This window comes from Schistosoma haematobium, chromosome 3 (genome assembly GCF_000699445.3).
Source record: "Schistosoma haematobium chromosome 3, whole genome shotgun sequence".
In the NCBI taxonomy this organism is placed as follows: domain Eukaryota; kingdom Metazoa; phylum Platyhelminthes; class Trematoda; order Strigeidida; family Schistosomatidae; genus Schistosoma; species Schistosoma haematobium.
The window spans coordinates 4,121,471-4,137,173 of NC_067198.1; the positions used below are offsets into that span (position 1 = coordinate 4,121,471).

At 42.1% G+C, this 15,703-nt stretch overlaps 1 protein-coding gene across 2 annotated transcripts in view; it reads left to right on the top strand.

Moving 5' to 3' along the window:
* The first annotated feature begins 11,372 nt into the window (after window positions 1-11,372).
* The window catches only part of MOB4 (MOB member 4, phocein), a 35,438-nt gene continuing 31,107 nt past the window's right edge, over window positions 11,373-15,703 (top strand). Inside the window, exon 1 of one of the 2 annotated variants that reach the window (XM_051212812.1) lies at window positions 11,373-11,572. The gene's annotated coding sequence lies outside the window, so the exon portion shown is untranslated. The remainder of the gene's footprint in view (window positions 11,573-15,703) is intronic. The other variant, XM_051212813.1, reaches the window with a different exon arrangement.

Below are 15,703 nucleotides of genomic sequence, written 5' to 3' on the forward strand. Positions count from 1 at the left end.
ACACTGATTGTTGTTATAGTGTGGAGTCCTCTATCCTTCCTCACTGTCTACTAGTAGACAGCTGTGAGAGATATATCCAGTACTTTCAAGAATCTTTCGGCTCACATGGTGTGATAATGTTGCATATAGGAGTGTATATTCTACTACAATATTAACTTCATCTAAAGCTATCATCATGAGTCTCCTGTGATTACATCTCAGTATCGCACATGTATATAGGTAACATAAACTTATTTTGTTAGTATTTCCTGTTGTCACTCATATTTTTATAGTTTCACACGATTTATACAATTACTGCTATTGACCGTAAAACTGTTGTTTACGGTTTGACCTTAATCTTCTGTTACCATTTTTTCTTCTGTTCTCATGATGCACTGGTTTTTAGTCACAATGCACTACTACACGCACAGACTCCCCGTCCTCACTTACCAGCTGCCACGACAACAGATCACTAATATATTTGCTATCTACGTCGACTGGTCATACAGGTGTAGCGGTAAATAAATCCCCAAAATAAATAGCATTAAGTTTTCGACATTGGATGCTGACCATATGTTTTAGTGGACTCATCTAGCTGAAGGCGCTCGGTCAGGCATCCGCACCAGATCACGTGTGGTAACGCCGTGCTCAACATCAACCGCAATCGCTAGCCAGATTAGATCAGAGAATTCCGATATATTGGTCATCGCCAAATATACTCTTCCGATCTCCTCGACTCTGTCTTTTGATTTCTCTTGGTGGGAACGAAATATATTAGAAGGTGTTACTGGTAGAAGCGTTGTCAAACACTGAATACCTGTGACATCATCATTGGTGAACCCAACGTGATCTGGTACACCTAATTGTAACTGTGAGTCTGTTCCTTTTTGGGATTTTTTATATATCATTGCCTTATTTTTTATTTTTTTTTGAACATTGTGATTTTTTTTTCGTGTTTTTTCTTGGATATATATATATTTTCCCCTCGTTCATTATCGTACTTCATACTTCATCATGACTGAACAGACACCTAAAGTACTCAAGCTTAAGACTTTGTCCCCACCTTCGTTTCAACTGATGCCTTTCTGGCCCGACAACATCGAAGCCTGGTTTTGCTACGCAGAAGCCGACTTCTCCGAGCACGGCGTGATCGACACACGTGCACAATTCCTCGCAGTAGTCAAGGCACTACCGCGCGAATTCAACAGGTACGTAACACCTAGTATGTTTACTAGTGATGTTTCCGATCCTTACGAAATCTTAAAACGCTCGATTCTTAAACGAGGAGATCTAACCGATCGACAAAGGTTAGATCAACTCTTCAATAACATCGACCTGCAACACGGTTCTGCGACAGACATGTTGCAACGGATGAGAGAGGTTATAGGCCTAAGAACTTTCGACGAAGGTCTATTCAAACAACTCTTCTTGTCAAAACTTCCCCAACAGGTGCAAGCAGTTCTGGTCTCGTTCCAGAACAACGGCTTAGACGAGCTAGCTGCATCTGCCGACCGCATTCTAGAAATTACGAAACCTTCTACTACCGAGGTATTTTCAGTCAAAGAAAGGCCTCACACGACTCAGAATGATATAACCGACTTATGTCACACACTCACGCGTTATCTTAGTCTTCGTACCGACCGTAAGAGATCGCGCACACCACGTAGAAGCATTTCTCGTAAGCGATCTGTCCCTAGACCACGAGAGACAGATAACCCCGACTGGTGCTGGTATCATAACCAGTATGGAAAGCTTTCCAGAAATTGCAGAAAACCCTGCAATTTTCCCAACACGAAACCGACTGATTCGAAAAACAATTCGGGAAACTTCCAAGCCGGCACGCGTTAACGGCAACCGTAGCCGGCGAACAAAGCCGTCTGTTATTCGTCACAGATGTGACAACGAGAGTTCGCTACCTCGTCGACACTGGCGCAGAAGTTAGCGTCCTCCCAGCAAATCCTAACGACCGGCTTCACGAATCGACCCTAAACTTACAGGCGGCAAACGGAAAACCGATCGCTACGTATGGCAAAAGGTACGTTTACCTTAACGTGGGTTTACGCAAACCCATCCACTGGATTTTCGTTATTGCAGATGTTTCTATGCCAATCATTGGTATGGACCTTCTACAACACCACAATCTGATCATCGATACGCGCAAACGGAGGCTAGTAGACGGGAACACTAATTTGTCCGTTTGCGTAACTTCTTTTACTGGTTGTAGAGTATCCCCAGTCACAGTTAAACATATGATAGACCCACTCTATCAACCACTACTCGATAAGTACCCTGGGATACAACAAACGCAACCGAGATTACCGTGTGTAACCAGCAATGTTACACATCACATCACGACTACAGGACCACCTGTATTCTCTAAAGCACGACGACTAGCTCCTGAAAAGCTAAGGTTGGCGAAAAACGAATTCGATCACATGATGGACTTAGGAATCATACGACCGTCAAGTAGCCCATATGCATCTCCGTTGCACATGGTCCCTAAAAAGGACAGCAACGATTGGCGTCCAACTGGTGACTATCGGCGATTGAACGCGAAAACCATTCCCGATCGTTACCCGTTGCCTCACATTCACGATTTGACGGCTACCTTGAAAGGTACAACTGTCTTTTCGAAAATCGACTTGGTTAAAGCGTATAACCAAATCCCTATGGCTACTGACGACATACCGAAAACAGCTATCATAACTCCTTTCGGACTCTATGAATTTTTGCGAATGCCTTTCGGTCTAAGGAATGCTGCTCAAACATTCCAAAGATTCATAGACGACGTTTTTCGAGGTCTCAACTTCGTACACGCGTATGTTGATGACTGTCTAATCGCAAGTCCGGAAAGAGAAACACATCTCAAGCATCTGGATCTTGTTTTCGAACGACTTCAAAAACATGGCATTACTGTAAACGTTCAGAAATGCCAATTCGGAACCGACTCGTTAGACTTTCTGGGACACACTATCGATGCTCAAGGCATTCGACCTCTTAGGACCAAAGTGGCGGCCATTCTGGATTACCCAGAACCGACCACCGTCAAGCAATTACGCACGTTCAACGGCCTGGTAAGTTTCTATAGACGTTTCATACCCAAATGCGCATTACTTATGAAACCTCTGACCGACCAACTTCGTGGAAATGCGAAATCCATTAATTTGGACGACACCGCACGAAAAGCATTCTCCACAGTTAAGGAACTGATTGCTAAAGCAACAATGCTCGCACATCAGGACACCCGAGCACCCATTAGCATTGCAGTAGACGCATCCGACTCAGCAATCGGAGGAGTCTTACAACAATGGGTTAACAACTCCTGGCAACCCTTGGCATTTTTCTCTAGAAGGTTGCTAGACACCGAATCGAGGTACAGCACATTCGGTAGGGAACTCCTAGCTATATATTGTGCTGTACGGCATTTCCAACACTACATCGAAGGTCGTGAATTCACTCTTTTCACGGACCATAAACCGCTCACTTTCTCGTTAAGCTCTCCTTCTGACAAGTACTCTCCCCGTGAGTCTCGACAACTGGACTACATTTCGCAGTTTACTTCAGATATTCAACACATCTCTGGAGCAAACAATGTAGTTGCAGACGCTTTATCTCGTATAACTTCCTTGAACAGTTTCCAAGGAATTGACCTTCTTAAACTCGCCGAGCTTCAAAAAGAAGACACTGATCTTCAGCACGAGTTATCGTCCACAACACTTAAACTACGCATCAAACAGATGGGAACAGGTAAGGAACTCTACTTTGTGACACATCTACAGGTAGGGATCGCCCAATCGTGCCGAAACATTATCGACGCAATGTCTTCAACACATTGCACAAACTTTCGCATCCAGGTGTTCGTGCAACCATCAAGCTTATAGCAGAAAGGTTTTGCTGGCCTGGAATGAATAAAGACGTGAGGGAGTGGGCACGCTCCTGTGTAAGCTGCCAAAAATCTAAGGTTATCAGACACAATAAATGTCCCTTAGGCTCGTTTAAAACTCCCGATGCCCGTTTCGACCATGTTCATCTGGATTTGGTAGGACCTTTACCAGATTCAAATGGATACTCTTATCTCTTAACCTGCGTTGACCGTTTCACTCGATGGCCAGAAGCAGTACCTATTAAGGACATCACTGCTGAAACAGTGGCCCGCACCTTCGTCGAACGATGGGTAGCAAACTTCGGTTGCCCTTCAACCATCACTACAGACCGCGGACGTCAGTTTGAATCTGATCTTTTCCGTCGTCTGACCACACTTTTAGGAATCACTCGCTTCCGAACGACCGCCTACCATCCACAAGCAAACGGGTTGGTAGAACGTTTTCACCGACAACTGAAAGCTTCGCTATCAGCAGCAAACGTTTCACAGAGGACCGACGCTCTTCCACTCGTCTTACTAGGTATCCGCAATGCAGTGAAAGCTGACATTGGATACACTGCGTCTCAACTCGTTTATGGAACGACACTTCGACTTCCAGGAGAATTCGTGGATCCTTCATCCTCTTCAATGAACATGGATCTAACCTCCTACACGAACAGGCTTACAAACGCAATGCGTTCAGTTAAACCTGCTTTCACTCGACCTCAATCAACTGATGTTTTCGTTCAACCTGGCTTACGATATAGTACACACGTTTTCATTCGTCGAGACTCGCATCGACGACCATTCGAATCAGCATACGAAGGACCCTTCAAAGTTCTTCAACGTGAATCTAAGTACTATATAGTCGATAAGAACGGAACAAACGATAGCATCAGCATCGATCGCTTAAAAGCAGCGTATTTAGAAGGAAATCCTATCCACGTCGATTTTCCTTCGGTACAATCGAACGACACGACTCCGACACTTACAATACCTCATCCGACAACCAACACACACGATGATACTTCGACAGTATCCGAAAATAAACTTAAAACGACGCGTTCTGGAAGAAGGGTGAGATTTCCAGAACATTTAAACGACTATTGCACGTAAGGCACTTCTCGACATTTTATATTATTTTTAAAAAAAAACAATTTTAATATGCTTATATATTTTTATTTCTATTTAAAAAAACAAAACAAAAAACAATTTTTTAATGCTATTACGTGTTCATGAGTTTATTTTCCATTTTTTCCGCCGACATTGTGTTTTTACGCACATACGAGTGTATTTCGACATGCACTTACATTTTCTTTTTCTTTTCCAGGACGGCTGGAAAAGAACGATGACGTTTATGAGGATCCGAAATTTTCATTGTACATTTTCTTTTTTTACTATGTTGTACCTCCGTCCCATATAGTAAGGAAAGACGACCAGACGCTGCTAAATTTAGTAAGCTATCAGAAGAGTGTTTACCAACGACAAACTCGTTGGGTTTAAACTTCTGGCTGGCCACGTCTTAGGGTCGTCACTGCCCCACTAGGAGGGGAGTGATCTGTAGCGGTAAATAAATCCCCAAAATAAATAGCATTAAGTTTTCGACATTGGATGCTGACCATATGTTTTAGTGGACTCATCTAGCTGAAGGCGCTCGGTCAGGCATCCGCACCAGATCACGTGTGGTAACGCCGTGCTCAACATCAACCGCAATCGCTAGCCAGATTAGATCAGAGAATTCCGATATATTGGTCATCGCCAAATATACTCTTCCGATCTCCTCGACTCTGTCTTTTGATTTCTCTTGGTGGGAACGAAATATATCAGAAGGTGTTACTGGTAGAAGCGTTGTCAAACACTGAATACCTGTGACATCATCACAGGTATCCCCGTTAGGTGATCATTCCAGATACACATTATCTAGCATTATGTCTATTATATCCTCAGTTATTGGCTACTCGTAGTTGTGGATTACGAGACCATACTCGAACGCGCCCTCAAGTAACGATCTAAGTAACGACCTGTATTTTTCCATTGTATATACTTTCATTTGTGCGTTATAAATAGTCTTCATACTCTCATTATTTTGGTATTGATATATTTGCTTCACTACGTAAATATCAACAGAAAAACGATCACGCTCGAATATTGCCCACTGGAAAATATATCTGCTAGGATCTCACAAAACTGTATCCGATTCCATTATATGATGACATGTAAATTCAACAAATTTTATGACAAAATAAGGACCACGAAGTTTTTACCACACAAACTACTTTTTATCCGTAGGTATATATTTTTGATGCCCTTTATTTATTTATTAATTCCTCTCCTCGTTGTGTGTTGTGCAATCCTTTTTTCACCATGACACTTGGAATTTACGTCGGGCAATACTTCACCAACGTATACCCTATAGGGAGTTATATAGTGACATGTATACTCAATGACTTTTGCAATGACAAGATAAAGATCACATTTTTTCTTTATTTGCGACAATTGATATGTAATCCTAGTAAATTCAGTATCTATTGTTTCTCTATATTGATTCACAAAGTGGGTAGGAGAACCTTATGGTGTATCCGAGAAAGTCATCGACATTATACGGAACTCATACGGCCAATTGCAGTGCAAAGTCGTACATGTAGCATCTGTCGGAAAGCACGAAACACAGTGGACAGTTTGGAATCAACGAGGCTATTTGGACGCTGCAGATATCCTGACTCTCCTATCCTATACACACAAACAAATGTACATGAAGATAACTAGCGTAGCAGCAGTCTATGCATCAGTAATCCTCAACATACACGGAGAAGATCAACACAGTCACACTTGATATAGAAACTCTGGTAGAGGTGGAAACTTTCACACATCTGAGAAGCATCATCGATGAACAAGGAGGATCTGATGCATACGTAAACGCAAGGATTGGCAAAGCAGGGATGGCGTTCCCACAACCGAATGACATATAAAACTCAAAACATTTGTCAACCAACATCAATGTCAGAACAATGAATACGAACGTTGAGAGAGTTCTACTGTATAGAGCTGGAACTTGGAGAACTGCCACAGCCCTCATCAAAAGAGTACAAGTATTTGTAAGCTACTGTCTACGTAAGGTTGACCAAAAACTGTCAGCGAAAATCCTACTATGGAAAAGAACAATCCAGCCTCTAGCTGAAGAGGAATATAGGAAAGGACACTGGGAGTGGATAGGACATATATTTCTTAAATCATCAAACTGAATCGCGAAGCAAGAGATAACATGGAATCTTGGAAGGAAGCGGGAAAGAGGAAGGCCAAAAAACACACAGCATCGAGAATTGTAAGCAGATATGAATGAGATTAAAAGCAGCTGGAAAGAAAAAAATCTTACACAACGGACTTTAAAGGGGGGAGGTGTGACGACGGACCACCGGTGAACTCGAGGAAGCTGTAAGAGGCTCATAAGGAGCTGAAGACGTTCCATCCAATCACCTGTCGGAAGAATGTTCTAGAATTCCAACGTGTCCAGCTTCCCCATTGGATAATGCTAATAACCCCCTGTACGCGGATTGGAAGATTGTAATGATGATTTCGTTCCCACTAAAAACTATAAATACCTGATAATTTTGTACTATGTTTGACACTGTTTGGAATAATATTCCTTTCGTTAGTCTTCTGTCTTCTTATTGCGACTTGGAAGGGTTTGGTGTTCCAGTGCTCAGTTATACGCGGTTGTATCAAGAAAATCAGCTTTTTCAAGATATAACAGTAACATTCATTTCACAACAATTGTGCTATCTGTTAACATTTTGCTCTACTCACAAACAGACGTTCCGGTTTAGAGTGCTAATCCCTTTTGGTATAGCATTAGTAACCGTGTGTATTGTTATATCTTGAATAAATTACTTTACTGGGATTTACCACAGTTATACCACATATTCACGTCATTCATCATATGAGCCAATCTGATCTTTGTGTTAATGGAGGGGCATGAATCATTCAAGCTACTGGCTATCGGAGGAGTTTTCGTGCCTCTACGTAACCCTCGTGCTATTGATAGAAGAAATCAGACAAGTAGTGAATAGGTCTTTATTTAGATCTTCGCTCAGTCACAGTGGAGCGTGGGATTACCTGTTCAGATAAACAAAGCCTCTCAACATTCAATATAAGACAATAGGAAATATAACGCCTATACAAAATAAGTAAGTGAATGAATACTTGAACTATACTGTTTTGGCATATGCTTGGTTGTCTGAGGTCAACTTTTAACCAACCAACCTAAGCTGTTACATTAGCTTCCCCCTAGAATCGAGTTCCGTAGGAAAGTCGGTTCGATTAACCTATCTATCAAAAACACCTTAGTTCTGCTTTCTCAGTTCAAGGGAAAATTATCAACTCACTCACTGCTTGACTTCCAGTCGGTGACGACTAACTTCGTCAGCAATCAACGATAGTCCATGAATGTCTGTTCATTTGCTAACTTGTCATCTTATTTTGTAGCATGTGATTTCTACAACTATCGCTGACGGTTTGATACGTGCTCGCAAGAGAGAGTGTGAAAATGTGGAACAAGAATATGTGAAAAAGTTCCGCGAGCGGGCTACCCAACACCATGTTGGTGAGGCACGATTTTTCCATGGTCAGACCGGCTATCAGGTGTTTACTCACCTGAGCTTGAGTCGCCCTCAAGTAAAAAGTAAAGAAGTATCTACTTCAAAGGTAATGGTGAAAATCAATCAAATCTAAAGAACTGTTTCACCGCCTGCATAAAATAAAAAGATGTAAAATGGAAATACATAAATATAATTGATAGTTGTTCGGTTCCATGTAAGTGATTGGCCTCCAGAACGGGTTGGTATTCTGGTTGCTTTTCGAATTTGCTGTTATAGCCAGGGTTGAGTTTGATTAATATCACTCAGCCATCGCTAAGGAATACCTCGCTTATGTATCCAGTATTTAAAAAAATAACATAACACTTATATATCAAAAATAAAAGGTCTGTTTTTGGTGGAATTTTGTTCTCTGAGCTGTATGGTTTGGTCGTGGAGCTTTCATCGTTCTTCTGAACGACATCATTGGCGCGCGATTGTCCACGAGTATTATTTGGCTTTAGTTTGGACATAAGGTCCCGTAGTTGATCCATGTAGTCTTCTAAATTAATTTTTTGACTGTCACTATTAGGGTTAATAAATTCACCGGTAGTCTCAGAGTTGTTCTGAAAACAAGTTCCGCAGATGAACACTGTGAGTCAGTTTTGACAGATGTTCGTATTCCCAACATAACTAACGGTAGGAATTCTGTCCACTGATTGGGGTGGGAGTGAGATATAAGAGCGGTTTTTAGCTGACGGTGAAAACGTTCTATCATCCCATTAGCCTGAGGATGATATGCAGTGCAGCGTATCCTATTGGAGCCTAGAAATTTAGCCAAGTTATTAAATAGTTCAGATTCCAATTGCTCTCCTCTATTCGTCGTTATTGTTATGAGCGTACCAAAAATGATTATACAGTTCTGCAACCTGATGAGAAAAAAATATACCAGACCCTGTTATTTTTTCAAATTCTCTAAAGCATTTGATATAATGCTGGCTTACAAAAATCATGGAAAGATAATGAAGCTTGTTTTGACTAACCCTTTTCAATTTGGGCTCCATTTAAAAGTAAATAGGGTGCACATGTACCGGAGGGTCTCGACATGAAGAGTTTCAAAGAGTTAACTCTTCCCGTTCTTCACAAACAACCTTCTAGATAAAATCAGTCCAACTGCATTAACTTTCTCAGACACGATGAGAATGTAGAGGTCAGTAGAATGTGATAAGTATTAAATCGGGCTTCAAAAGGAGTACATAACAATATAAATGTGGGCAGTACATATAGTATTAAATTTTAACCTGCCCAGATGTCCTGAAAATTCTGCTCAATAGGATACAGAAATCTCGCGTTCACCATGAAAACTATTCTCCAATTGTTTGCTCAGAACGCGGTCCAGACCCGGTAGCTACGAAGAGCTTGAACACCTGCTCAGATTGTTAGTGATGCAGCCAATGCAGATTCAACTCCTTACTTCGTGTGAAGACAACTAGATACAGTCACACGAGAAATATTTCCGACACTGCTTGAAACATACAGCCTCATATTATAGTATATATTGTTGTTGTGCTCACCTTCTTAAAGGTGGACGTAAATCTATCGGACAATGTATAGAGATGGGTAAATGAGTGCGTAAGCCTACTAAACAAATCTCACATAGAGACTCAAAAGTTGTTGTTTATTCTCCTTGTGCAATAGGAGACTAAGAATTGATCTGATAACATCTGTGTAGTATCACAGCGGAAAGTGTTCAATGTCATTGACTAAAACAACACGTACAGTCATTTAATGATGAATGTACATACAGTGAAAAATTGGCAAAACAAATACAAATAATATTAAAAACTATTTACAAAATAAGCTTGTCAGTCATATCTCCACACATCGTTCAACCGAATAAGTATGCCAAATCACTCAAACACGAACACAATGCCAGGACATTAAAATCTCTAGGTAGTTCCCAAAAACTTGCACACCAAACAGCAAAAGTAAGGGCACGCTCTTACTTTTCATTAAGAGTTGCTCCCATTCGAAATGCTCTTCCGGCCGTAGTGTTCAGAACCTCTTCATCGGGTGGCTTCAAGATAAGACTTGACGAATACCTGACCAATCATGGATTGTCATCTCCTGCTTGGACTAACTGCAAATAATACATATTTCGCAACCTAATAAGTGCTATCATCACCATCACACGTTATTAACTTGCTCTTGCCTTGCTTATTTCCATCTCCGCTTCCATTTTTATCCAGTCTCGTCACTGTCTGGAGTGCTAACCAGTTAAATTATTCATTTACCACACTTGACATTCGAATTTTCACTTTGTTGTTATACACTGAAACCAACCAACCAACCTCCTGTCTGTTAACATGATAGTTTCTGTTATCCATAAACCTTGATGTCCTAAGAAAAACCCACTCACTTAGAATACACTGAAGATGGCACAGGTATTCAGTGTTTGACAACGCTTTTACCAGCAACATCTTCTAATATAATTCGTACCCATCAAGAGAAATCAAAAGACAGAGTCGAGAAGATCGAAAGAGTGTATTTGGCGATAATCAATATATCGGAATTCTCTGATCTAATCTGGCTAGCGATTGCGGTAGGTGTTGAGCACGACGTTCCCACAAGTGATCTGGTGTTGATGCATGACCGAGCTCCCTCAGCTAGTTGAGTCCACTAAAACATGTGGTCAGCATCCAATGTCGAAAACTTACGGAGCTACTTATTTCGAGGATTTATTTACCGCTACAACACGATAGACAAACCCACAACTAACTACTAAACTTACCAGAAGTATTGAAGTCGATTTGATAGACTACTAGACATAAACGAATACCTGGAACAGTACAGAAGCAGCGAAAAATCCAATCATCGTTAATATATTGGATGTTGGATATACTAGATACTGTCACAGGTTTTTTGGACATTGAAATGTTGGCAATTTCAGTTTCTAAGGTGAACAAAAAGACAAATAGAGTATATATCTTATGTTTCAAGAAGTGACTCTAGTGCTTATCAGACATCAACAGACTAAATTAAGACACAAACACCAGAGACCAGTATTGGCGTACACGCATTCAAGCAATTCATATGCACAATGCCCTTTGTCGAACAGTTCACCCAAGGTCATGGGGGGGAAGCGCGGTCAGGCTTAAGGGTTGGTTGTCCATGTTCAGCAATTTAGAGTTTTAAATTTTCCATTTCTTCAGTACAATCAGACATGTTTTCGAAATCAAAAGATTACAAGAGGTCTGATAAACCTTGAGTTTTGTATTCAATTTCAATTAGGAAACGAGATGCTTTTCTGGCGGCTCTTATTAGGGCGAGCAGGTCATTTTCTTTGCTCATTCATTATAAAAGTCCTTTCACTGTTGAATTCCACAATCTTCCATGAATACTTTAGTATGAGCGAGTTTAGGAGATTTTTGGGAACATAAGATTGTCATCATTCTGTACGTGTATTATATAGGTTCCATTGTAATACTTTACGGAAAAAACAGTTAAGAGTATGGTCTTCAGATCATGTTAATAATCCGTTCTCATTTTGCAACGTAGTTTAAGCTCTCATTTTCTGTAAGTATGAAGTACATACCTACACACGTATAACGACACAATGATCTTAGTTCTCTTTTTTTATCACATTTTCCTTATTCAAGATATCTTAAGTTGGAAATTATTTGAATACGCTATCTAATAGACAACCTAAAGCTAATTTAAGACGTGGTAGTTTACCCCAGAGTTTCCTCATGGTTCACCGTTCTGTCAACAAATACACTCGAAAGAGATCATAGTCACACAACGAACTATATTGCCAGCATGACATAAGCTTGTAATAGGTCGTGTTTATATTTATTAGCTCCTCTAAAAAAGTTTCAAAAACAACGAGTCGTCGTTTTTAGGCTCTATTTGTTTTGGTCTACTCAAACAAGTTTGTCATGGGTTGAAATAATTACCCGCTCTAGGATCACTGCCGGTCCCAGGTACTGGTAAAGGAGGATTGAGCATGGGATTGGGGACCCATATGTTGTATAATGAACCGCTTATAAATACGCTAAACAGAAAAACTATAAACCATTTGAACTCTGTTCTCAGAGTTGAAGTGTTTCCCCCAAATGCCCTGGTACGGTCGAGAGTGGGGAGAGTCCGCTCTCCCTCTCGAAATACTCTCACACGGCCACGCGTATACAGCCTCTGCCAGGGAAGTCCTACTCATTGCCTTCTCGTGGCGAGGGTGTTGTTTACAAAATTGAGAGGATGAAAAGCGAATGTCTGGCGCTTTAACTGGATCTCAAACCAATGGTGCACATGGGCTCCAGTATCCTGCGGGAACAAATGGCGTATGAACCAATCGTTCAGTCAGTCAGTAACAACGTAGAACTTCGTACGTACGTACATCAGTTCGAGTTGCCATACCACATTAGCACAGAGATGCAGTTGTCGATTCAAATCCCGTAGTGGTAGAGGTAATAAGAGTATAAGCAGTAATCGGGAAAATTAGTGTTTAGAGATGTTATTCAAAGAGTATAATACAGTGAAATAAATTTGGGAAGAGAAAAAAAAGAGACAAGGAGGAATAAGGAGATCAAAATTTGGGAGAACACAAAGAGTGTATGCACCTGCGCCATTGCAAACGATTTTGAGCCATGTCATTCAGGGTCTCTAACCATCGGTTGCTATCATCTCGCGGTCCCCCACCAGGTAGTCTACACCTACCGACATGACCAATCGTTGGTCACCGGCCACCATGGGACTGCATCTCCTTATGATGCTCCACTGCCTTGTGGGTTAGACCTTTAGGTCGAAGGCTCGGGGTGTGGCCCCCTAAGATAACCACCTGCTTCGATCTGGGCACCCGGGCAGTATCGCAGTCCACACGCGGATGATGAACTCTCTATATCTATGGAAACTACTTTTCTCGCTTCGAATAACAATCAAGTGATTCAAATGATTATCACTATTATTATATTATTATTATTATTATTATTATTATTATTATTATTTACCACATTATTCATCCTCCTTTATACTTATACAGCGGCTTGTCTTTGGTGGAAATTCCACTGTATCTAAACGTTCTCGAGTCACTGTCCGGTTGAAAATTGTATGTTACCACTGAATATGAGTACTGTAGCAGTTTTTCTGAAACCACGTGCACCATTCAAACTGGCTGCCTTCAATGTCCACACACTTATGCAGGTTGGACAACAGATAGGGCTGGCTATGTCTTTAGAAAGTCTTAATATCGATGTCTGCTGTCTATCCGAGACCCGTATTCAAGACTCTGGTGAAGTACTACAAATTCGCTCTCCATCTGTCGCTTCGAAAAGCTTGTTTTACGTGCGCTTATCCGGGGACCCTCTAGCATCTTCGTCTGGTCTCGCTAACGTTGGTGGCGCACTAAGCGCTAGAGCTGAGGCAGCACTAATCGATTGGATCCCCATTAACAGTCGGTTATGTGCTGTTAGATTAGAAAGTTCCATCAAAGTGAGAAGAAATCGGCATGAGAAACGATGTCTTTTCGTCATCTCCGCCTATGCCCCGACAGATTGCAGCCCGGATGCAATCAAGGGTGAGTTTTACCACCAGTTATCTGTTGTTCTCCAGAAAGTGCGTTCGACAGATATTGTAGTACTAGCCGGAGACTTGAATGCTCAGGTCAGGCGTCTAGGCACAGAAGAGAGTCGTTTAGGTGGCCGATGGGGACTCGTTGGTCGCAGGTCAGATAACGGGGACCGTCTACTGCAACTGTGCACAGACCACAATCTGTTTCTGGCTAGCACTAACTTTCGGTACAGTCATCGCCGACGTTCCACCAGGCGTCCTCCATCTGCGTCACAAGCCTGGACTCAGATTGATCACATCGCGATCAGCTACCACTGGCGTGGTTGCGTACAAGACTGCCGCTCCTTTTGGAGTACCTATCTGGACTCTGACCATGCTTTGATCTGCGCCAATCTTACCTTACTTTTCAGTGGACAACGAAGTGACCGCCACCAACGGATTGATGTTAGCAAGCTGGTTGCAACTTCTTTTGCTAGTAAGTATCGAACCGAGCTAGTTTCTAGGCTAGCTACCATTCCACCGAAAAGTATAGATGAGCATTGGTTGCAATCGCATGACGCCATGAAAATGGCGGGTACAGTCAGTTGTGGGTTTGCGAAACGTCCCGCTTATAAGCACTGGGTTTCTTCAGGCTCCTTACAACTCATTGAAGCCCATCGGTCTACTCCGGGTGACCGTGAGTTTGACCACAAACGAAGGATGTTACGTAAGGGAATTGGGCAAAGCTTGCGTAAGGACCGAGAAGCCTGGTGGTCGAAGCGTGCTAATGAGTTGGAAGCAGCAGCTGCATCTGGTAACTACCGGAAGCTCTTCCAACTCATCTGAGCCACTGGCAGCAAGAAGTCTGGTGTGAGCGAAACAATCTGCGAGGATGATGGGATGCCAATCACTAACATCCATCGACGTCTTGGACGATGGGCAGAATTTTTGAAGGGCAGTTCAACTGGCCTGCTGCTCCGGCAACATCAGTCAGACTGTCCTGCCCTCCATGGCCGGTGACGACTGATCCACCAAATGAGGAGGAAGTCCGCAAGGAACTCCAACTCTTGAAGCATCACAAATCATCGGGCCCAGATGACTTACCTCCGGCTCTTTTTTAGGATGGTGGTGACTTTCTGATTAAGGAATTGACGACGTTGTTTACAAAGGTCTGGGACCTAGAGACTGTACCAACGTCATGGAATGAGTCGATAGTTGTCCCTATCTTTAAAAAGGGTTCACGTCGTTCCTGCAACAACTATCGGGGATAAGTCTACTTCCGATTGCGTCCAAGCTATTGGCTTCCGTCATACTTCGTAGGTTGTTCAAAACGTGAGAAAGATTGACTCGCGAGGAGCAGACTGGGTTTCGTTCTGGTCGAGGATGTATTGATCATATCTTCACCCTCCTCCAAGTGTTAGAACACCGCCATACTTATCAAAGGCCAACAATCGTAGTGTTTCTTGACATCAGAGCTGCCTTCGATTCGTTAGATAGGACTGTTCTCTGGGATTGTCTATTGAAGAAGAGTGTGTCTGAGAAGTTTATTAACATCCTAAAAGCCCTATATACAAACACCTCAGGCAGAGTGAGGGCATACAACCACCTCTCTCCATTGTTCGATTCGAGCAGTGGGGTTAGGCAGGGTTGCCCAATCTCACCATTCCTCTTCAACTTTGCCATCGATGACATTCTGGAAACAGCTCTGATGAATGTAAGTAATAGTGGTGTGGATCTGTTGCCTGGA